This window comes from Stomoxys calcitrans, chromosome 5 (assembly GCF_963082655.1).
Source record: "Stomoxys calcitrans chromosome 5, idStoCalc2.1, whole genome shotgun sequence".
NCBI classification, from domain to species: Eukaryota; Metazoa; Arthropoda; class Insecta; order Diptera; family Muscidae; genus Stomoxys; species Stomoxys calcitrans.
The window spans coordinates 107,275,310-107,301,208 of NC_081556.1; the positions used below are offsets into that span (position 1 = coordinate 107,275,310).

General features: G+C 41.1%; 1 protein-coding gene across 3 annotated transcripts in view; it reads right to left on the reverse strand.

Moving 5' to 3' along the window:
- The window catches only part of LOC106088399 (mucin-5AC), a 612,109-nt gene that overhangs the window by 395,494 nt on the left and 190,716 nt on the right, over positions 1-25,899 (reverse strand). The gene's annotated exons all lie outside the window — the stretch shown is intronic.

The window sequence follows — 25,899 nt, forward strand, 5'->3', positions numbered from 1 at the left end:
GCGACATTGGACAATAAATGCCCCTTTTATGGGGCCCAAGACCTTAAATCGAGAGATAGGTCTATATGGCAGCTATATCCAAATCTGGACCGATCTGGGCCAAATTGAAGAAGAATGTTGAAGGCCCCAACACAACCCACTGTCCTAAATTTCGGCGACATTGGACAATAAATGCCCCTTTTATGGGGCCCAAGACCTTAAATCGAGAGATAGGTCTATATTGCAGTTATATTCTAATCTGAACCGATCTGGGCGAAATTGGCGATGGATGTCGAAGGGTCCTACACAACCCACTGTCCCAAATTTTGGAAAAATTTGACAATAAATTCACCTTTTATGGGCCCAAAACCCTAAATCGAGAGATCGGTCTATATGGCAGCTATATCCAAATCTGAACCGATCTGGGACACATTGAAGAAGGATATTGAATTCCCTAACACAACTCACTGTTCCAAATTTCGGCGAAATAGGACAATAAATGCGTCTTTTATGCGACTAAGACCTAAAATCGAGAGATAGGTCTATATGGCAGCTATATTCAAATCTGGACCGATCTGGCCCAAACTGAAGAAGGATATTGAATTCCCTAACACAACACAACCCCAATTCCAAATTCGGATAAATCGGATAATTAATGCGCCTTTTATAGGTCCAAGACATTGAATCGAGAGATCGGTCTATATGGCAGCTGTATCCACAACTGTACTGACCCAGTCCAAACTGAAAAGGGATGTCGCAGGGCCTAGGTCAATAAATGCGTCTTTTATGGTTGCAAGATCTTACATCGAGAGATAGGTCTATATGACAGCTATATTCAAATCTGGGCCCATCTGGGCCATTCGAGAAGGATGTGAACGGACCTAGCACAACTGACTGTCCCAAATTTCGGCGATATCGAACAATAAATGCGTTTTTAATGAGCCCAAAACCTTAAATCGGGAGATCGGATGGCCTAACACAACTCATTGTCCCAAATTTTGGGAAAATTGGACAATTAATGAGCCTATTATAGGCCCACGAGCCTAAATCGAGAAATCGGTCTATATGGCAGCGAAATCCAAATCTTAACCGATCTGGGCAGAATTGAAGAAATATGTCGAGTGGCCCAAACACAACTCACTGTCCCAAATTTCAGCACAAACACAACTCTCTGTCCCAAATTTCAGCACAGTTCGTCCCCAGCCTTTAAGTAAAGGTGGTGTTTCTGACTCGGATTCCGACAGTGACGGTGCCAATGAAACAGTCATCGACGCCGAATCGAGAGATGAGGGCAGCGGGATGAGATGGCTTTGCTAAGTTCACAAGCAGACAGAGAAAGCTATCTGGGCACGACGTAGGAGACAGCGGAGTAAGTAGCGGCAGCGCAATCGGGCGAAAGTGCACAATGCTGGTCGAGATGCTGGAAAAAGAATCCGATCTCTCGAAGAGCATAACACTGCTAAAATGCTGAAGAAGTAAAAGAGCCCACCGCTTTCAAGTAAAAATTGCAAAATTTTGCCCATGAAAATTCCACTAAGGAACAGAGGCAAACTTTTCACATATCAGTGTGTGCAGTCCGATTAAAATTTAAGCTCAATGATAAGGGGCCTCCTTTTTATAGCCGAGTCTAAACGGCGTACCGCTGTGCGACACCTCTTTAGAGAGAGAAGTTTTAGATGGCATAGTGTCTGGCAGATGTCACACGACTTGGCTAGCCCTAGGGTTATCAATTTTAACCCAGCAAATGCAAATTTGCCCATGAACATTCCATTAACAAACAGGGCCAAACTTCTCACCTGTCAATGAGTGCAGTCCGAATCAAGTTTAAGCTCAATGATAAGGGACCTCCTTTTTATAGCCGAGTCCAAACGGCGTACCGCTGTGCCACACCTCTTTAGAGAGAGAAGTTTTAGATGGCATAGTGCCTCACAAATGTTGCCAGCATTAGGAGGGGAAAACCACCGTTGAACATTTTTTATGATGGTCTCGCCAAGATTCGAACCCAGGCGTTCAGCGTCATAGGCGGACATGCAAACCTCTGCGCTAGGGTGGTCTCCCCGCTTTCAAGTACTCTGGGAAAACCAAGCCAGCCATCCTGCAATGGAGACTCCAGACAGTGTCCTGGGGAGGTAGACAAAGTCTGAACAGGAACGTATGAAGCGCGCATGGCACCTGAGTAGAGGGGACGTAAGGCTTATAGGTCTGTAGGCCTTTGGTGTCACATAACTTGCCTTGCCGGGCTTGGGTATTAACACCACCTTTGCCTCCTGCAAGGCTTTCGGAGTATATGCAAGTCCTAGGCGCTCTGTGAAAATAGCGGCCAGATGAGATGCCAGATAATCGGCCTCCTTCTGTAATAACACCCTAAATTATCCATCAGATCCGGGTGACTTAATGGGTTTGAATCTCCTCAAGGCTTTCTTGACCATAAATTTCGTTATGATCCTTACCTGTGAGGTTCTGCCTATATGGAGTAACCGTTCAAGGAACTTGACAAATGTGATGCAAGGCGTATTTTTTACTTGTTATACCCACCACCGAAGGATGGGGGTATATTCATTTTGTCATTCCGTTTGCAACACATCGAAATATCCATTTCCGACCCCATAAAGTATATATATTCTTGATCAGCGTAAAAATCTAAGACGATCTAGCCATGTCCGTCCGTCTGTCTGTTGAAATCACGCTACAGTCTTTAAAAATAGAGATATTGAGCTGAAATTTTGCACAGATTCTTTTTTTGTCTACAAGCAGGTTAAGTTCGAAGATGGGCTATATCGGACTATATCTTGATATAGCCCCCATATAGACCGATCCGCCGATTTAGGGTCTTAGGCCCATAAAAGCCACATTTATTATCCGATTTTGTTGAAATTTGGGACAGTGAGTTGTGTTAGGCCCTTCGACATCCTTTGTCAATTTGGCTCAGATCGGTCCAGATTTGGATATAGTTGCCATATGGACCGATCCTCCGATTTAGGGTCTAAGGCCCATAAAAGCCACATTTATGTTCCGATTTCGCTGAAATTTAGGACAGTGAGTTGTCTTTGGCCCTTTGACATGTTTCTTTAATTTGGCCCAGATCGGTTCAGATTTGGATATAGCTGCCATATAGACCGATCCTCCGGTTTAGGGTCTTAGGCCTACAAAAGCCACATTTATTATCCGATTTTGATGAAATTCGGGGCAGTGAATTGTGTAAGGCCCATCGACATCCTTCCTTAATTTGGCTCAGATCGGTCCAGATTTGGATACAGCTGCCATATAGATCGATCCTCCGATTAATGGTGTAAGGCCCATAATAGCCATATTCATTATCCGATTTTGCTGAAATTTGGGACAGTGAGATATGTTAGGCCCTTTGACATGTTTCTTCAATTTGGTCCAGATCGGTTCAAATTTGGATATAGCTGCCATATAAACCGATTTCTTGATTTATGGTTTTGGGCCCATAAAATGCTCATTTATTGTCCGATGTCCCCGAAATTTGGAACAGTGAGTTAAGTTTAGCCCCTTGACATACTTCTGCAATATCGCACAGATCGGTCCAGATTTGGATATAGCTGCCATATAGACCGATATCAAGGTTTTAGGTTTTGGGGCCATAAAAGACGCATTTATTGTCCGATGTCGCTGAAATTTGAGACAGTGAGTTTGGTTAGGCTCTTCGACGTCCTTCTTCAATTTTGCCCAGATCGGTCCAGATTTGAATATAGCTGCCATATAGACCGATCTCTGGATTTAAGGTTTAGGGCCCATAAAAGAGGCATTTATTGTCCGATTTCGCCGAAATTTGGGACAGTGCTTAGTGTTAGGCTCTTCGACATGTTTATGCAACTTGGCCCAAATAGGTCCAGATTTGAATATAGCTGCCATGTAGACCGATATCTCGATTTAAAGTCTTGGCCCCATAAAAGGCGCATTTATAATCCGATTTCACTGAAATTTGACACAGTGACTTATGTTTGGCTTTTCGACATCCGTGTCGCATATAGTTCAGATCGGTATGAGGTATATGAGTATAAGGTATGAAATTTTCACCGAATTTTGATGAAAGGTGGTTTACATATATACCCGAGGTGGTGGGTATCCAAAGTTCGGCCCGGCCGAACTTAACGCCTTTTTACTTAATTTTTTTCCTCCCACAATATTAAACTTTCACATCCCCGATGCTGGTATTGTCTTAGCAACCCACACACAATCGAAACCCACTCGCACCCAAACGCGTTCCATCTCTCATGCATTTACACTCGTAAAACAGTATCCGTTTCCTTTAATGTGTTTGCATTACATTTGTCAGTAAACGTGCTGACCATAAAAATCCCTGGCTGAGGTTATTGCTGTTGCTGTGTAGGTAATTCTGGTTATACGAGCAAAAATTGTGAGCTCCTGTCGCTTGCCGTATGGCCTGTGGTTAGTACAAATATTCGTGTTAGCTTTTTAAGTTGTTTGTCTAAAGCCAACGCAAGAATCTAAAGAATATTTCCACAGAGAGTACGAGGTGTGGGTCTAAGGAAAACGAAATGAGATTTTAGACAATTTTAGGGAAGGTTGCAAAATTCGAAATGAATCAGGAAAAATCATTCAATTATGTAAGTCATTGCTTATGAGAAGAAACACAGTGCCAATACAGAACTAAGAGGCCAGCCTAGGGTTTTCTGTAAGAAAAGACTATTTGGCAGATCGATTTGAATACTTGGAAGTTAAGAAAAATTCTAAAAATCTCTTTTTCTCTTAAAAGAATATTTTATGCTACTTTCCCATGCAACCCTTTCAGCTTGTCCTTCGTATATTTACAAATTATCAAATCCCCTGCAGTAGCCCTGCCGCAGGAATGTGGCAGTTACTTTGAAAGAATAGCAAACAACCTACATACATAAGTGAATGCCTTGCAAAATCTGCTTGGGAATTTCAAGGTAAAAATTATTCTTGCATAGTTTTCTTAGTAGAAGTGTGAGTGCCAACAAATGTATGGGCATGTGCGTGTATTAGTGCCGCCTATACGGTTGACAATTCCTACTCTTGGCATATTTTTTTGAGGTGACTTACCTTGCATGCATGATGCATAGGCTAAATACATCTGAAGCCGCCAGAGAGAAAGCTAAGAGAAGCACATCAAAACCACAAAATATTCGAGGTCTAAGCGGAAGAAGATATCCTCCTATTTTTTTGTCTTCTTCTTTTTCTTCTCTATGGCGGCCCACGACAATGAGTTGGAGGATGTTTAACTGGGTCGTAAAGCCTGTTGCCCTTCGAGCAACAAATGAAACCCCAACATTTCCTTAGCTTTTAGAACATTTCTTCTTCGCTGTTCAGTTGCTAAACTTGTGCTGTTACATAGTTTATCTGTTTTTATTTTTTTTTTGTTTTTTTGTCGAACTCTGGCCTCCAGGTTTCAGATTACCAGCAAAGAGACACATGCATTGAAATGCCTTGTGAATTCGTTGGTTAGCTGTGATAAGTAACCCCAGTGCCACATTCATTTCTTACAATTGAAGGCATTTGAATGAATCCTGGTTGTGGCATGACAGGTTAAGGCTTTCTAAATGCTTGAGGTTGCCAAGATCTAAGGCAGTGTTTGATTGGCTTTACATAGTTTCCGAATGCTTAGGTAATCTGTGTAGGTGTAGTTGGTTTAAGGAAATTCGATTTTGTGTTTAAGGAGATGTACAGCAAAACATGAATCCCATGTATGGTTACATCAGGTGCAACATGCTGGAGGTATTGTCGTAGGAAAAAAAAAAAAAAAATAACAGAGAAGAATGACAGAGAAAATTACATGGAGATTTTACCCAAAAACCAATGTTGTTATAAAACAAAACTCAAACTGTCTATACACAACTAGGGTAATGATTTTCTAGGGAAATGAGATTCCAAAAAAAAAAAAAAAATAAAAAAAAAAAAATAAAAAAAAAAACATTCCAAGTAGGGAATGGCAAAAGTAGAGCGGGGTCCACTATATAATACCCTAACCACCAAGAATACGTAGTTCTATCAATACATGGAGCCTATGTTGAAATCTATTCAGAATTTTATTTTGCTAATTTGCTAATCTTGCCCATGAACATTCCACTAAGGAGCCGGGGCAAACTTCCAACCTACCAATGAGTGCAGTCTGATTCAAGTTTAAGCTCAATGATAAGGGGCCTCCTTTTTATTGCCGAGGTCGAACGGCATGCCGCAGTGCGACACCTCATTGGAGAGAAGTTTTAGATGGCAAATTACCCCACAAATATCGCCAGCATTGGGAGGGGAAAGCCACCGCTGATAATTTCTTCTGGTGGTTTCGCCAGGATTCGAACGCAGGCGTTCAGCGTCATAGGCGGACATGCTTACCTCTGCGCTATGGTGGCCTCCTTCTATTTTGCATAGCCATTTTAATATTAAATATGGGTTGCCCAAAAAGTAATTGCGGATTTTTCATATAGTCGGCGTTGACAAATTTTTTCACAGCTTGCGACTCTGTAATTGTATTCTTTCTTCTGTCAGTTATCAGCTGTTACTCTTAGCTTGCTTTAGAAAAAAAGTGTAAAAAAAGTATATTTGATTAAAGTTCATTCTAAGTTTTATTAAAAATGCATTTACTTTCTTTTAAAAAATCCGCAATTACTTTTTGGGCAACTCAATAGAACCTTGTAAGATTTTCTTATGATAGGACCTAAATTGTGGCTACTATAGCCCTAAAAGGCCATATCGAAGGAAAAATTTATGACGGAGCTTTCCCAAATAAGCTTTCCTGGAAGCTTTTCCGCGAACAGGTCGAAAACGTTAATGACGCCGCCAAGATAAAGAAATTTCTCTCAAAAAACCCATGTCCAAACTAAAACTTTAGTACAAGACATGGGAGTGAGAGCAGAGACAAGGGAGGACATGTTGAGGCTTTTAATGAAAACCAATTTTCCACAGGATACGAAGGGACTCACGGAGACACCGGAATCTTGGCAAAATTACGTTGATCGAAGGTTTATGATAACGGAATTTATGGTGAAGGAATCCTTGAGGAGCTTCAAACCATTTAAGTCACCCGGACCTGATGGAATATTTCCGGCATTACTACAGAAAAGGGGCAGACTGTCGAGCGCCTCATCTGGCCAATATTTTCACAGCGAAAGCCTGGTAGAAGCCAAGTATGGTGTTTATACCCAAGCCCGGCAAAGGCAAGTTATGCGACACCAAAGGCCGACAGACCCATAAGCCTTACATCCTTTCTACCCAAAACCATGGAACGTATTGTATACACCACGATAAAGAGTAGGGCATCCAGCGAACTGCTCAAATACAAACAGCATGTCTATGTCAAGGGAAGGTTGGTGGAGACTGCCATGGACGAGGTTGTGCATAAAATAGAAGAATCCTTTGATGTCAAAATGTACATCCTGGCGGTATGTAATGACATCGAGGGGGCTTTTCACAACGTGCGGACCGATACATTGATCGAATACTTGACCAGGACCGGGTCCTTAGAGCCTTTATATTGAGGCTCCCCTGACATAAGTATAAGGGAGAAAGTGGCACAGGGCATGCCACAAGGGGACATTTTATCGCCACTACTTTGGGTGACCACCAAACAGCATGCCTATGTCAAGGGAAAGTTGGTAGAGACTGCCCTGCACGAGGATGTGCATAAAATAGAAGAATCCTTCGATGCCAAGACGTACACATTGGCGGTTTGCATTGAGATCGAGGGGGCTTTTAACAATGTGCGGACCGACACACTGATCCAATCCTTAGTACCGGGTGGACCCGGTCCTTAGTGACTGGATAAACCATATGCTAAGGAAAAGATGGATAAATTGAGGGTCCCCTAACATAAATATAAGGGAGAAAGTGGCACAGTGCACGCCACAGGGGGCATTTTATCGCCACTCCTATGGGTGACCACCATAAATAACCTATTATGAATGCTGACTGAGGAAGGATTTGAACCTGTCTGCTACGCAGACGATGTTATAATACTTCTAAGGGGTAAGGATCCGAACGAGTTATGCAGAAGGGCCGAAAGGGTCTTGCATATGCCAAATGACTGGACTAGGCACAGAAGTTTCAATATTAACCCAGAGAAGACTGAAATATGACTGTTCACGAGTAAGACGAAAGTGGGCCAATTAAACGCCCCACGTTTTGTCAAGAAGACGATTTCGATATCTAACAAGTTCAAATACTTAGGTGTGATCTTGGACAGGAAACTGAATTGGAAGTGTCACATTTAGGAGCGTACTGAGAAGGCTCACAGATGTTGGGCACTATGTAGACGGGCTCGAAATGGGGCCTGAATCCTAAGAAAGTCCATTGGCTCTACAGAAGCGTGATTAGACCAATACTTTCTTACGCCTCAGCAGTTTGGTGGACTGCTATGGAGATAAAGTGCAACATAAGGACCATACAACAGGTTCAGAGAACATGTTGTCTAGGCATAGCCGGAGCGATGAGGACTATGCCCACAAGGCACTGTAGACTATTCTAGATATCCGACCCATTGACATACAGATTAAGTGTGAGGCAACCACTGCGGCTATGAGACTTAAGGCGATGCGAGAAGGATTGAGGATGGGAGCTGCTCATACCATCGCGTTATAATCGAGGCGACGATAGGAAACCTGGAAGGAAGGGGAGAGGTTTACGATCGGATACCTGAGATGAATCTTGAGGTCGAGTGCAAAGCACTGCTGCCATCGGCACAGTCTTGAGTTGACGGAACCCTAGTTTTACCATCTGGAAGATCATGTTAAATGGATGGATCGAAGCTAGAGTACAGAGTGGGCTTGGGGGTCTACATTGATAATCCAGGAACTAAGATCTGTTTTAGACTGCCTGAGCATAGTACGGTCCTGGAGGCGGAGACACGGGTGATCACGGAATGCGGGAGGTGGTGTGGTGCTAACGCGAGGATGTCGAGAGTGAACATCTTTGCAAATTGTAAATATTGCCCCTGAACATTTTACTAAGGAACATGGGCAAACTTCTCACATATCTATGAAAGCAGTCCGATTCAAGTTTAAGCTCAATGATTAGGCGCCTTCTTTTTATAGCCGAGTCAGAACGGCTCGGCACTATGCCATGTGAAGTTTTACATGGCATAGTACCTTACAAATGTTGCCAGCATTAGGAGGGGAAAACCAACGCTGAAAATTTTCTGGTGGTCTCGCCAGGCTTCGAACCCGGGCATTCAGCAACGGTGGCCTCCTGTGTGAACATCTTTACGGACAGTAAAATTGCCATAAGGGCAATAAAAACCCGAACTCTGAGGTCACGAACAGTCTTGCAGTTTAAGAAGGAGATTAACGCCTTCTCTGAGGATGGCAAAATCCGCATCGTTTGGGTGGCGGGCCATAACGGCGTAAGGGGGATTGAAAGTGTAGACGATTTGGCGGAGAAGGCCAAAGAACTGCCGTCAACAAACTTGGTTTACCCGTAGCCTTTCGGGTCGAAGCAGTCCGACTAAGGGCGTGGGCGACGAATGCGCATGCAACACTGTGGAACAGCGAAACAGTCGTTAGGACGGCGGAAATCCTATGGGGGGATCCAGGTTGTGAAAAGACGAGGCTATTACTGAAAGGTAGTAAGAAGGAGGTCAGTATAGCTATTGGTGTCATAACGGAACACATAGGACTACGAACTCACTTATGTAAAATGTGTGCGGCAAGTGATGGCATATATTGGGCATGCGGGGAAGATGATGAAACGTTGGAGCATTTCCTTTGTCATTGCCCAGCTTTAGCGTCTAACAGATACCGGCACTTAGGTGGGAATAAAATACCAGACATGAACCAACTTTCGGGCACTCTTAACTCTTTCGAGGTAACTTTTTACTTTTTATAGCGCACAATAAGCCGATTAATAGCTTAGTTTATGTTAATAGTGCATGGGGCGGATTAATATCTGCACCCTCTTTTCAACCTAACCTAGCCTAACCTACATATCCAAAACTCGCATCAAAAAATTGAATGCTGTTTGACTTGTTTGTTTTATTGTTTTGTTCTTACATTAAATATAAACAGCATTTTAAAGCAATTACTTTTTTTTTAATTTAATTTTAGAACATTAACACAAATATTTTCCGGCCCTAGGGTATTTAGCTTTTAGCCAAAAAATTAACTTCTCGTATGGGTAATTAAAAATATTTCATAATGGTCATCTATTAAGAGATGCTGACATAATTTGCATAGAATACGTGACAAAATTTCCAAAATTTCGTTTTATTATTTCAAGTGCATATTTTGTGCAAAACAAAAATTCAATTAGATGATAATTAACTGGAGTTTTTGTTGCTATGACAATAAAAACAAGTAAAAGTGTGCTATGCTCGGCCGGACCGAAACTTATATACCCTCCACCATGGACCGCATCTGTCTAGTAAAAACGTGCTTAGTAAAAGCCTGTTAAACTCGGCCGGGCCGAATCTTATATACCCTCCACCATGGATGGCATCTGTCTAGTAAAAGTGTGTTAAGTAAAAGCGTGCTAAGTTCGGCCGGGCCGAATCTTATATACCCTCCACCATGGATCGCATTTGTCGAGTTCTTTCTGCATATCTCTTTTTAAATAAACAAAAGATACAAGAAAATAATTGAACTGAATTTTGGAGACCACAGTAGAAGTATATGTGTAAAATTTCAGCCAAATCGAATAAGAATTGGGCTTTTTTGGGGGCTCAAGAAATAAAATAGGGAGATCGGTTTATAGGGGATCTGTATCAGGCCAAAGGCCAATTCAGATCATATTTGACACATATGTTAGAGATCATGGAAGAAGCCGTTGTACAACATTTCAGCAAAATCGGATAAGAATTGCGCCCTCTAGAGGCTCAAGAAGTCAAGACCCCAGATCGGTTTATATGGCAGGTATACCAGGTCATAGACCTATTTGAACTATTCTTAACACAGTTGTTGGAAGTCATAGCAAAACACCTCATGGAAAATTTCAGCCAAATCGGATTTCAACTGCGCCCTCTAGAGGCTCAAGAAGTCAAGATCTCAGATCGGTTTATATGGCAGCTATATCAGGTTATAGACCAATTTGAACCATATTTGTCACAGTTGTTGGAAGTCATAACAAAACACCTCATGCAAAATTTCAGCCAAATCGTATAGGAATTGGGCCCTCTAGTGGGTAAAGAAGTCCAGATTCAAGATCGGTTTATATGGCAGCTATATCAGGTTATAGACCGATTTGAACCATATTTGTCACAGTTGTTGGAAGTCTTGACAAAACACCTTGTGCAAATTTTCAGCCAAATCGGATAGGAATTGCGCCCTCTAGAGGCTCAAGAAATCAAGATACCAGATCGGTTTATATGGCAGCTACATCAGGTTATAGACCGATTTGAACCATATTTGTCACAGTTGTTGGAAGTCTTGACAAAACACCTCGTGCAAATTTTCAGCCAAATCGAATAGGAATTGCGCCCTCTAGAGGCTCAAGAAATCAAGATACCAGATCGGTTTATATGGCAGCCATATCAGGTTATGGACCGATTTGAACCATACTTAGCACAGTTGTTGGAAGTCATAACGAAACACCTCGTGCAAAATTTCAGCATAATCGCATAGGAATTGCGCCCTCTAGAGGCTCAAGATATCAAGATCCCAGATCGGTTTATATGGCAGCTATATCAGGTTATAGACCGATTTAAACAAAATTTGTCACAGTTGTTGGAAGTCATAACAAAACGCCTCATGCAAAATTTCATCCAAATCGTATAGGAAAAGCGCCCTCTAGTGGGTAAAAAAGTCCAGATTCAATATCGGTTTATATGGTGGCTATATCAGGTTATGGACCGATTTGAACCATACTTAGCACAGTTATTAGAAGTCATGACGAAACACGTCATGAAGCTATATCAAAACAAGGACCGATGTGGCCCATTTACAATCTCAATCGACCTACACTAGTGAGAAGTATTTGTTCAAAATTTCAAGCGGATAGCTTTACTCCTTCGAAAGTTAGCGTGGTTTCGACAGAAAAGGGACGGACAGACAGACAGACGGACAGACAGACGGACGGACGGACAGACAGACGGACGGATAGACGGAAGGACAGACGGAAGGACGGACGGACAGACGGACGGACGTATAGACAGACGGAAGGACGGACAGACAGACAGACGGACGGACAGACAGACGGACGGACAGACAGACGGACGGACGGACGGACGGGCAGACGGACGGACGGACAGACAGACGGACGGACGGACAGACGGAAGGACGTACAGACGGAAGGACGTACAGACGGACAGACAGACGTACGTACAGACGCACGGACGGACATGGCTAGATCGATTTAAAATCTCATGACGATCAAAAATAATTATTATCTATGGGGTCTTAGAGGAATATTTCGAGGAGTTACAAACAGAATGACGAAATTAGTTTACCCCAATCCTATGGTGTAGGGTATAAAAACCAAACCATTTAATATTGTTATTATTATTAAATGAGGACACGTTCCAGAGCCAAGGGAGCAAATTAAAGCCTGCAATTTAAAGCAAAGGCAAGCAAACATTTTAGGCATTACAAATTTGACTTGAAGTTAATATTCTAATGTTTTTGTTTTAACTTTTGATTAAATTGGAAAATGACGTCAAAATCATATACTTTTCAGTCAAGTTAACAGCCATCATTAGTTCTATATCTCCCTTCATCTTTCTTGCCCTTAGGTCAGAAAGGTTGATTGGATGTTTTTTGGTTACTTCTTCCCTTGCTACAGCATAGGTAAGCTAACAAAAACAAAATTTACTTTGATGGCATTTGTTTAATATTTAATTTATAACAAATCTTCTGGCTAGCCCTTCACCCAAAGTAACAGACAGATTTATATAAGATTTCCAAAATAGAGAAAACCCAAAAAAAGTTTCGAAAAAAAAACACACACAGATTTTCTTATCCTTTATGCATTCAGCCAACAATTATGTTTTCCGTAAACAGTGCCATAATAGATTTTTGCTTTCCACATTTGAAGTTTACTCAACGCATCCAACTCAAGTCGAAAGTATATTCCAACGGCAACGGAAACTGTCATTCGCATTGTTGTGTGTTCTTCATTCGAAAATTGTGAAGATAGACATTTTATGGATCCAAAATTGAATGGGACTGTCCATGGTGGGTTATTGTTTGTTGAGGTTAACCTAGAATAGACCAACCATCATCAGCACAGCAACAACAAACAATTCATTTGGGTGAAAGCATTCGTTTATGTGCTTTCTTTCATATTTTTTTGATAAAGGTTTTCTTGGGAAATGCTTTGTTGTTGAGCCAGCCATGGGCACCAAATGGCAATGCTTTCTATTTCTGCGTCGCAATAACAATTTTTACAATTGCATAAATATACAGATGTACATATGTTTTTGAATGGGGGGGGAGGGGGGGAGCAGGGAAAAAGGGACACACAAATTTATTTAAATGTATACAAATTGAAATAACTTTCAATGTGTAATGATCTTCAATCCCTGAGATTGTTATTGGGTGAATACTGCCAAAAGGGGGCATGAAAAAGGTTAAAACAAGTAAGCAAAGGCAAAAGTCGGAAGGTGCCGACTATGAGACAGCCTACACCCTAACCTTTGAGGTCAAATTGGGTGCTACATCTTATTCTCAAGACTTCAAGATCCGAGATCGGCTTATATGGCAGCTATATCAAAACATGGACAATTGTTAAGAATCATAAAAAAACCTCATGCAAAATTTCTGCCAAATCGGATAGAAATTGCGCCCTGTAGTGGCTCAAGAAGTCATGATCTAAAATCGGTTTATATTCCAGCTATATCAAAACATGGACCGCCATGGCCCATTTACAATCCCCACTGACCTACACTAATAAAAAGTATTTGTGCAAAATTTCAAGCGGCTAGTTTTACTCCTTCGAAAGTTAGCGTGGTTTCGACAGATAGACGGACGGACGGCCAAACGGGCGGACGGACAAACAGATGGACGGGCAGACGGACGGACAGATGGACGGACGGACGGAGAGACGGATGGACGGGCGGACGGACAGACGGATGGACAGACGGATGGATAGACGGATGGACAGACGGATGGACCGACGGATGGACAGACGGATGGACAGACGGATGGACAGACGGATGGACAGACGGATGGACAGACGGATGGACAAACGGATGGACACACGGATGGACAGACGGACAGATGGGCAGACGGACGGACAGATGGACGGACGGACAGACAGACGGACAGATGGACGGACGGACAGACAGACGGACGGACAGACAGACCGACGGATGGACGGGCAGACGGATGGACGGGCAGACGGATGGACGGGCAGACGGACGGACAGACGGAAGGACGGACAGACGGACAGACGGACGGACAGACGGACGGACAGACGGACGGACAGACGGACGGGCAGACGGACGGACAGACGGACGGACAGACAGACGGATAGACAGACGGATAGACGGACGGACGGACAGACAGACGTGAGGACAGACGGACATGGCTAGATCGACTTAAAATGATCAAGAATATATACTTTATGGGGTCTGAGACAAATATTTCGAGGAGCAACAAACAGAATAATGAAATTAGTATACCCCCATCCTATGAAGAAGGGATATCCACCAATGTGGTGGATATCCAAAGTTCTGTTGTATTCTTTTGTTTCATAGTCATATTTATTGCACACCTTCATAACATAGAGTTTATATTTTTCTCTACCTTCCTTGGATAATTCTAATACGAATATTCAATTAAAAATCCTACTTTGTTTCCTCTTAACTGTAAATGTACAACTTTTGTTAACTTATATTTCCAATCATGAAAACTTTGCCGTCAGCCTTTATGAGTTTCAATTATTTATTATGTTTACATTATGGCAAAACTTTGGGGACTTTTTTTCTCATCGTCTTGTTATGACCATCAACAAGATGATGGCCAGCATTCTATGGTGGTCGTCATCGTCATCATCATCATCATCAACTTCCCCATTAAAGTCAAATCTAGTGAGTGTAACAATTGAAGCCATTTAATAAGCAATTACCTGACGGACAACATCAACATCAACTCGGTGAGTAAATTTTGAAAGTTTTTGTTGTTATTTGATCATAATTGAAAAATGTAATCGCCTGGCATTACTTTTCATTTCAATTAGCCGCACTTTATTATTATTTGGCAATGTTTCTACGGTTATGAATTTTAAATTAAATTTGTGAGTGTGTCTATCTGTTGTATGTATGGTAGAACCTTTTGAAATAAATAAGGTAATTGACAGGAAGTGTTAGCAAGTCCACAAACTAGGAATGACAGCTCCATGTTATTTGACAGCTCATTTTATTCTTTACAAAACTAAAAAGGCATTGGATTCTTAGTTTATTTAAAAAGAGAGCTATTCGTAATGGAGTTCAAGCTGTTATTGCGTTATATTTAGCAGGAATATCTAAACTGGCTATTGTTGGTGAACTCAAACACCTCAAAGTAAACAAAATGTTTGTTTATCGCACCATATATCGTTATTAAGATTTTGATAGCGTTGCCAAACGCCATGGTGGTAATCCAAAAACAAACAACTCTTCGGCGACTGAATATTCGAATACATTGAAATTCACTCCGTAGTGGCTATGAAACACATGATAACTCTGATCAACACACAGGCTGAAACTTTGAGCTCCGACCTGTGTGGTGTCCATTGTTATCATGGGAAGCTAAGCTGAAAGATAGCAGATACGTACATTAGTTACGGATAGTGGAAAGCTTCGGGTAGCTGAAAATGCCACTACGCGCAGGCAGCGTTTTCGAGAGTAAAGTCTCGGAATCAGGTGGCACTGGCCCTTAATTATATACTGAGTACCCATAAAAATCGAGATGACAAGGCGAGTTTTTGGCGCCTTCAAATAACCAATGGCCAACATTAGTGTCTGTTCCCAGGTTAGGGCGGAGAAAGCGAGCTGCGGACCTTGGAGCAAGCGGTTCGCGACAACGACGAATACATGTGCGATCCCACAAAACCCATGCAGGTGGGGTTCTGCGCCAGTAAACCGCTTCCGGAAAATTATGAGAATCACTATGAGCAACAAAGGAATAGTAAAAACGAACCACCCCCAACGTTGACGGCCTAAACAAACGAAAAAAGAATAATGAATCTGCACCTGGAATGTCCACACTCTTTAGAGAAGGTGCAGTATACAGATATTACCGACTTACAGTAAGTGCGATGGACCGGGAATGTCGTCACTACAACACCAAACGTTGGCGAACTATTCTATAGCTGCTATAAAATGAGGCATGGATTTGGCTGTGGATTTGTGGCTTGCACCAACTGAAACACCTTGTCTCCAGCTTTACTCCCGTGGGATGAGAGGCTAGCCACGATCCGCATAAAAGCCAAATTCTTTAACATCAGCCTTATTTGTGCCCATGCCCCGGTGGAAGACAAGGACGAGCAGACCAAGGATATTTTCTACGAGCGCCTAGAGAGAGAATATGACCGCTGCTCCGACCATGATATTAAACTCATTCTGGGAGATTTTAATGCAAAAATAGGGAAGGAAGACATTTTTGGTCCAACAGTCGAAAAGTTTAACCTCCACCTCCACCGCCGCGGCAAAAAACATGGTAGTTAGTAGCACCACTTTTTGACATAAAAATATTCACAAAGCCACATGGCTGTCATCCGATCAAAACACGAGAAACCAAATTGATCACGTTTTGATAGATGGAAGGTATTCATCCAGCGTGTTAGATGTACAACCGATAAGTGGAGCGAATATAGATTTGGATCATTACGTTGTTGCAGCAAAGGTTCGTACCCGTTTGAACATGGCGAGGAAAGTACGATCTGACACTGCACGGAAGCTGGACATTGAAAAGCTGCAAACACAACAGATGGCAGCGGCATACTCCACTCGACTGACCCAACTGCTTGATGATAGCACTCTTTGTTCTGATGATATAACGTAGCAGAGGCAAATTAGGGCCCACTGCGTACTTGGTTGACAATAGCATCCTCCAAGCAACCCATGGTACGATCAAGACTGTCGAGGTGCTACTGAAGCCAAGAATGCGGCATTCAGAACAACCCTGCAATCAGTAGCAACGAGCCAGATGAAAGCGGGAAGAAAAGGAGAGAAGAGAAACGTCTATTCTGCAGAAAGAAAAATCAAATGGAAAGACGTGAGTAAGTGTGAGCGAATTGAGATGCACAAAAGGTCAGAATGAAGTCCGGAAATTCCACCAAAGAATTAAACATCAAATCGATAGCTTTGGTGCAGGCATATCCTCATGCAGAGATAACGAAGGAAATCTGGTAACTGACACAGATAGCATGCTGAGGATATGGAAAGAACATTTTACCCAACTGCAAGTGTCCGACGTTGGCGGCGAAGAGGATACCGCAGAACCAATCCCTGATGATGGTATAGCATTTCTACCTCCTAATCAGAACGAGGTCCAAGTAACAGTGACCCGACTGAAGAACAACAAGGCAGCAGGAGTCGATGGATTACCCGCTAAACTATTTAAGACCGGAGGCGACACGCTGATAAGGCGTATGCATCAGCTTATCTGCGCAGTCTGGCTAGAAGAAGGCATACCCGATGATTGGAACCTCAGCATACTATGTCCCGTACACAAGAAAGGAGACAAGACGGAATGTGCCAACTACAAAGGAATAAGTGTACTCCGCAACGCATACAAGATACTCTCGAGCGTACTGTGTAAAAGATAAAAACCTAAAGTTAATGAGATAATTGGGAACCTATCAATGCAGTTTTAGACCAGGTAAATCCACTCTGGACCGGATATTCAAACTGCGCCAAATCTTGGAAAAGACCCGAGAAGGACAAATCAACAGCTACCATCTCTTTGTTCACTACAAAGCCACTTTCGATACTCCTTTACGTTCAAAGATATTTCAGCCATGTCTGAGTTTGGTATCCCTGCAAAATTACTAAGCCTCTGCAGGATGACACTGGCTGATACGCGTTCCTCAGTAAGAATAGGAAAGAATCTCTCCGAACCTTTCAATACCAAACGAGGTTTCAGACAAGGAGAGAGCCTATCGTGTAATCTCTTTATCATTCTGCTGAAGAAGATTATTCGAGATACGGATGTGTATAGGTTTGGCACACTACCCACAAGGCAACAAATACTACTCGCCTATGCCGATGACGTCGACATCATAGGTCGGTCACCGGAAGTAGTAACTGCAGCCTTTGAAAGAATCGAAAGAGAGTCAGTGAAAATGAGTCTGGCAGTAAATGGAGATAAGACGCGATGGATTGTTTCAACTCCCAAAAGCCCTTGTACAACCGAGCAGATAAAGAATGGAAAAAGTTGGGATCCACAACTTTGATATAGTCAGTAACTTTATCTATCTCGGCATCGCCGTGACCGAAACGAATGACACCAGATTTGAGATAAAGCGAAGATAAATACTGGCAAACAGATGTTACTTTGGTCTAAGTAAGCGGTTTAGAAACTAGGCGGCCTGTCGACAGACGAATATTACACTAAACAAGACACTGATGGCAAGACTATATGGTCCTAAGGCATGGGCACTTGTGAAAGCAGACGAGGCAGTGCTTGGAGTTTTTGAGAGAGAGATTATTCGTAAAATATATGGACCAGTTTGCGTTAATGGTCGTATGAACCACGAGCTGAATGACGGCGATAGCATAGTTACACGTAACAAAATACAACAGCTGCGTTGGCTAGGTCATGTTGTCAGAATGGATGAAGAAGCTCCAGCACAGAAGTCCTCTAAAGGGATTCTTCTTTAATTTGACTAAGATCGGTCCAGATTTGTATATAGCTGTCATATGATCGATCTCTCGATTTAAGGTTTTTGAGCCATAAAAGGCCCATTTATTGTCCGATTACGCCAAAATTTGGGACAGTGAGTTGTTTTCACACCTTCCACATTCTTCTTTAATTTGGTTAAGATCGGTCCAGATTTGGTTATATCTGCCATATAGGCCGATCACTCGATTTAAGGTTTTGGAGCCATAAAAGGCCCATTTATGGTCCGATTTCGCCGAAATTTGGGACAGTGAGTTGTGCAAGGCCAGGTGACATCCTTTTTTAATTTGGCCCAGATCGGATATAGCTGTCATATAGACCGATCTCTCGATTTAAAGGCTTGGGCCCATAAAAGGCGCATTTGTTGTCCGATGTCGCCGAAATTTGGGACAGAGAGTTAAGTTAAGTCCCTCGACGTATATCTGAAATTTGGTCTAGATCGATCAAAATTTGCATATAGCTGCTATATTGACCGATCCGCCGATTTTAGGTTTTGGGCCCATAAAAGGCGCATTTATTGTCTGATTTCGCTGAAATTTGGGACAGTGAGCTGTGTTAGGCCAGTCGACATCCTTCTCCAATTTGGCCCAGAACGGTCCAGATTTGGATATAGCTGCTATATTGACCGATCTCTCGATTTTAGGTCTTGGCTCTATAAAAGGAGCATTTATTGTCCGATTCCACCGAAATTTGGGACAATGAGTTGTTTTAAGTTCTTCTACATTCTTCTTAAATTTGGATCAGATCGGTTCAGGTTTGAATATAGCTGCCATATAGACCGATCTCTCGATTTAAGGTCTTGGGCCCATAAAAGGCGCATTTATTGTCTGATTTCGCTAAAATTTGGGACAGTGAGTTGTTTTAAGCCCTTCAACATTCTTCTTCAATTTGGCTCAGATCGGTCCAGATATGAATATAGCTGCCATATAGACCGATCTCTTGATTCAAGTTTTTGGGCCATAAAAGGCGAATTTATTGTCCGATTTCGCCGAAATGTGGGACAGTGAGTTGTTTTAAGCCCTTCCACATTCTTCTTCAATTTGGCCAAGATCGGTCCAGATTTGGATATAGCTGTCATATAGACCGTTCTCTCGATTTAAACGTTTGGGGCCATAAAAAGAGCATTTATTGTTCGATATCGCTGAAAATTGGGACAGTGAGTTGTTTTAAGCTCTTCGACATATTTTTTCAATTTGGCTTAGATCGATTCAGATTTGAATAGAGCTGCCATATATACCGATCTATCGATTTAGGGCTTTGGGCCTATAAAAGGCGCATTTATTGTCCGATTTTGCCGAAATTTGGGACAGTGAGTTTTGTTAGGCTCTTCGACATTTTTCTGCAATTCCGCCCAAATCGGTTTAGATTTGGATATAGCTCCCATATAGACCGATTTCTCGATTTAAGGTCTTGGGCCCATAAAAGGGGCATTTTTAATCCGATTCACTGAAATTTGACACAGTGACTTATGTTAGGCTTCTCGACGGATTTTGACGGAGGAGGTGGGTATCCAAGATTCTGCCCGGCCGAATTGTTTTTTTATTTGTATTGTTACATTGTATAACTTTAGCATCATTTCAACTTTAGTTTTCCTTTAAAACTTTGCTACAGTTATTAAGTTTATATTTAATTTGCCTGCAACTTAAACAAAAGTAATTGCTACCCCTCATGAACGAAGAAATTTTTCATACTAACTGAAATTAAGACTTCATAGGAAGAATCACAAGCATTAAACAGTATTTAGATTCTGCTCCGTTATTATTTTTTATATATACATTTTTTTTAAAGCAAATAGGCTTTATTTGTCTTTCTAGAAAGGCGTATTTTGATTTACTGGGAACATCATTTGTTAGAATTCACCTAGCTCTCTATGTGTTTGAATTTCAAAGAATTTCCGTTAATGTTCTATGGCAAGTAATCATTTGCTGTTATTTACCATGGTGTGTTGCCTGGGATTCCGGTGCGTATGATTGATGGGAAATATATTTTCAAATAACACATACGCACTAGGGTTCCAGGTAATATTTCCTTTATTACTACCATATGTGCGCGCCAGTGGGATTTCCAAAAAATACATTTGTCCTCGCATGGGTGTGAGTGTGTGCGTGTGTGTTTTTTAGATTTTTTTGAATTTATTAATTTAAATTTATTGCAAGGGAAGAGTTTATCAAAAGTTCTCGTAGAAAAAAAAAACAATTTTTTTTCATATGCATTGCGGTTTAAAGACAAATGGTTTCTTCTACAACAAGCCATACAGTGGCTTATTTAAAAAAAAGAAAAAAAAGTTAAATCTTCTGATTAAAAAAAGTCCTACAGTGACTCACTTTTTAGAGTAATGAAGTTAAATCTTCTGATCCTTCGCTTAATAGTAAATGAGAGAGACTAACTCAGAGTAACCAAAGTATATTTCCATAATTACTAAGGATTTTACTCTTATCACCAAACAAACAAAAAAAAAGGATTAGGTTGTTATAATTGGTTCCTAGCAACATTCTACCAAGGCTTATCAGTGGAAAGGGCAGTAGGTTTGACTCCCACCAAAGATTTTGGTATGACGTTACTTTGGTATCACAGAACACAAGTAAAATTTATGTTCTTCAAAGGCAGCAACCTTTCATAAAGTAGCTGTCTTGTCATGAGGTAGGCTTAAAATCCTGCAGCACCCATTGAGATGAGATGCTTTTCATTATCTCCTCTTGAATGTTTATGGATAATGGAAAACATTAAAACCATTAAATTATCCACAAAGGCTTCAAATAAACATTGGCATGCATTTTAAACGGCCTATGAAAACGCTTCGAAACAGCTGAATAATTTATATATGAGATTTTCTTCTGTGTGCTTCGGTGAAGGCAAAGAATGTCATGTAGATTATTATTGGAATGACGATTTGTTATAGCCAACCTTTGGCATATACCAGTCAAATATATTTACAGCGTACTTTTCATGATTTATGTCTGTAAGGCTACCCGTTCCCCCGGTTATTTCAAAGCAATGTTTATAAATTCAATTGACAGGCATTCATTATATTTTCCATATTTCTAAAAATGGAAATTACGAATTTATGATTCTCTTTAAAAATCAGCGAAGAATGGCAAAATTAATTAAAATTTCCAATAGAAGCGATAGAAAGATTTCCTTGATGTTGGCAGATGAGGATTTCTAGGAAATTTAAAACTATAAGGAGCTGTCAATAGAAAGCCGGAAAGTTGAAATTCAATGATGACAAATAACCATGGTTTAAGCTAAAAGTGTTCGGGCTATAAATCATCCTCTAATATGTGGTTTAGAGGCAAGGCTGTAGTTTAAAGCAACATAAAAAGTGCCATTGGGAAAGGGGGGTTGTTGGAAGAAAAGAGGAGTTTTACCAATTCTTGAGAAAAAGGCAACTAAAAACTAGTAGTGAAAATCGGGCGATATATATATGTATGGGAGCTATATCCAAATTTGAACCGATTTCTATGAAATTCACCAGTATTATTGAGAGTTATAAGAAAATCGTTCCTGCCAAATTTCGAGAGAATCGGTTAAAAAATTACCATTTTATTGCTGTATTACTGCAAATCGGACGAACATATAAATGGGAGCTATATCCAAATCTGAACCGATATCTATGATATTCACCAGTAACATTGAGAGTTATAAGAAAACCCTTTCTGCCAAATTTCAATTTCGAGAGAATCGGTTAACAAACGAACATTTTATTGCCGTACTACTGCAAATCGGACGAACATATATATGGGAGCTATATCCAAATCTAAACCGATTTTTATGAAGTTCAACTGTAATGTCGGGAGTCATAAGAAACCCCTTCCTGCCAAATTTCGAGAGAATTGGTTAAAAAATTACCATTTTATTGCTGTATTACTGCGAATCGGACAAACATATATATGGGAGCTGTATCCAAATCTGTACCGATTTCTATAAAATTCACCGGTAATTTCGAGAGTTATAAGAAACCCCTTCCTGCTAAATGTCGAATCGGTTAACAAACGACCATTTTCTTGCTGTATTACTGCAAATCGGACAAACATATATATGGGAGCTTTATCCAAATCTGAACCGATTTCTATGAAATTCACCAGTAATATCGAGAATCATAGGAAAATTCGTCCTGTCAAATTTCAAGAGAATCGGTTAACAAATGACCATTTTATTGCTGTATTTCTGCAAATCGGACGAACATATATATGGGAGCTATATCCAAATCTGAAACGATTTCTATGAAATTCACCAGTAATATCGACAGTCATAAGAAACCCCTTCCTGCCAAATTTCGAGAGAATCGGTTAACAAACGAACATTTTATTGCTGTATTATTGCAAATCGGACAAACATATATATGGAAGCTATATTCAAATCTGAACCGATTTCCATAAAATTCACCAGAATTATTGAGTCATGAAAAACCCCTTCCTGCCAAATTTCGAAAGAATCCGTTAATAAATGACCATTTTATTGCTGTATTACTGCAAATCGGACGAACATATATATGAGAGCTATATCCAAATCTGAACCGATGTCTATGAAATTCAACTGTAATGTCGGGAGTCATAAGAAACCCCTTCCTGCTAAATGTCGAGCGAATCGATCAACAAACGATCATTTTATTGCTATATTACTGCAAATCGGACGAACATATATATGGAAGCTATATCCAAATCTGAACCGATTTCAATAAAATTCACCAGTAATATTGACAGTCATAAGAAAACACTTCCTGCCAAATTTCGAAAGAATCGGTTAATAAATGACCATTTTATTGCTGTATTACTGCAAATAGGACGAACATATATATGGGAACTATATCCAAATCTGAACCGATTTCAATAAAATTCACCAGTAATATTGACAGTCATAAGAAAACACTTCCTGCCAAATTTCGAAAGAATCGGTTAATAAATGACCATTTTATTGCTGTATTACTGCAAATAGGACGAACATATATATGGGAGCTATATCCAAATCTGAACCGATTTCAATAAAATAAAAATAAAAAAAAAAATTCACCAATAATGTCGAGAGTCATAAGAAAAGCCTGAATTTCTAGAGAATCGGTTAACAAATGACTATTTTATTGCTGTATTACTGCAAATCGGACGAACATATAAATGGGAGTTATATCCAAATCTGAACCGATTTTTTCCAATTTCAATAGGTTTAGTCTCTAGGCCGAAAAACATACCCATACCAAATTTGAAGACGCCGCCATGGAACGTATTGTGGGCACCATGATAAAGAGTAGGATGGCAAGCCTACGCTTTTGTTGACTCGGGCATGAGCAGAGCTAGTACTCAATTGTCTCCTCCTCATATTTATTAAGACGACATGCACTTTAGTCGTTATGCGGAACCCCAATGTGTGCACAGTATCCGGGATTCCTATAATCGTAGTCGGTTACTCCTTATTAAGGGACTGCAACTTTCTTGGCTTTTCCGGTCAACAGCTGGCCAGAGCGTCCTGGCAATCCGATAGTCATCCACAGACTCTTACTTTCCACCGTCTCCACACAGGCCATCTCCTCAACTATGTTCAGTAGTTCGATAAAAGGCGAGACACGTGTGCAAGGGCGCCCACAGATCTGCCAACCTTGGAGGATTCGCTCTTGGCATACTCGTCCGCCTTCTCATTTCCCAGAACACCGATTTGTCCAGTCCCAAGCCAACAAAGCATCATGAGCCAGGAGTCCGTTCTGGGCTCCCAAATACACCGCCATGCACTGCGACCTCATCGTCTTTGAAGAGGAGATAAGAGGTGATGAGAGGAGATCAGAGGTGATGAGAAGAGATAAGAGGTGATCAAATACAGAAACAGTGCAACATAAGGACCATACAACAGGTTCAGAGAACATGTTGTCTTGGCATAGGCGGAGGACTACGCCCACTAGAGCACTGGAGACTATTCTAGATATCTAACCCATTGACATACAGATTAAGTGTGAGGCAGGCACTGCGGCTATGAGACTTAAGGCGATGGGAGAGTGGATTCAAGATGGGAGCAGCTCATACCATCGAAATCACGATAGCGGTGAAACGCGTAAAGCAAGTCGCTTGAAATTTTGCACAAATGCTAAATATTGATGTAGGTCGTTGGGGATTGCAAATGGGCCATATCGGTTCAGATTTGTATATAGCTCCCATATAAACCGCTAAGTACAGTCCAAATTCGTCTATAACCTGATATAGCTCCCATATAAACCGATATCCCGATTTGACTTATTGAGTCCCTGGAAGCTGCAATTTTTCTCCGATTTGGCTGAAATTTTGCACATAAGGTTCTGTTATGACTTTCAATGACTGTGTCAAGTACGGTCCAAATTCGTCTATAACCTGATATAGCTCCCATATACTGATCTCCCGATTTGACTTCTGGAAGCTGCAATTTTTGTCGGATTTGGCTGAAATGTTGCACGTGGTGTTTTGTAATGACTTTCAACAACTGTGCTAAGTACGGTCCAAATTCGTCTATAATGTGATATACCTTCCATATAAACCTATATCCAGATTTGACTTCTTGAGCCCCTGGAAGCCGAAATTTTTGTCCGATTTGGTTGAAATTTCGCATGGGGTGTTTTGTTATGATTTTCAACAACTTTGCCAAGCAAGGTCCAAATCGATTAAGAAGCTGATATAGCCCCCATGTAAACTGATCTCCCCATTTGACTTCTTGAGCTCCTGGAAGCTGCAATTTTTGTCCAATTTGACTGAAATTTTGCACATAGTGTTCTGTCTGTTATGGCTTCCAACAATTGTGCCAAGTACGGTCCAATCCGGTCAAGAACTTGATATAGCTCCCATGTAAACTGGTCTCTTGAACATCCTTGTTCTGTTCCTAGAGCTTTAATGTTTGATGATTTGACAGAAGTTTAATATGTAGAATAAAATTTTGCCCTGTTAAATATTTGTTTTCCTGATGCTCAAAAATCAATCAACTTCTTTCTTCTTGCTCTGATTGATCGAAACCAATTTGCCGAATTCTTTAAATGTTAGGGCGAATCGAATTTTTTCGCCCTGTTTACAAATTTTGCCACATCAAGTGCCCAAAAAAAGATGCTTTCTTGTTGCAATTCGCTGATGCGAACTTCTCATTAAATACGCCTTGAGTGAAACTCTCTCTCTCTCTCGCACCATTTGTTTTTTTTACTCTCACCACTAATACTATCACCTATGGCTTC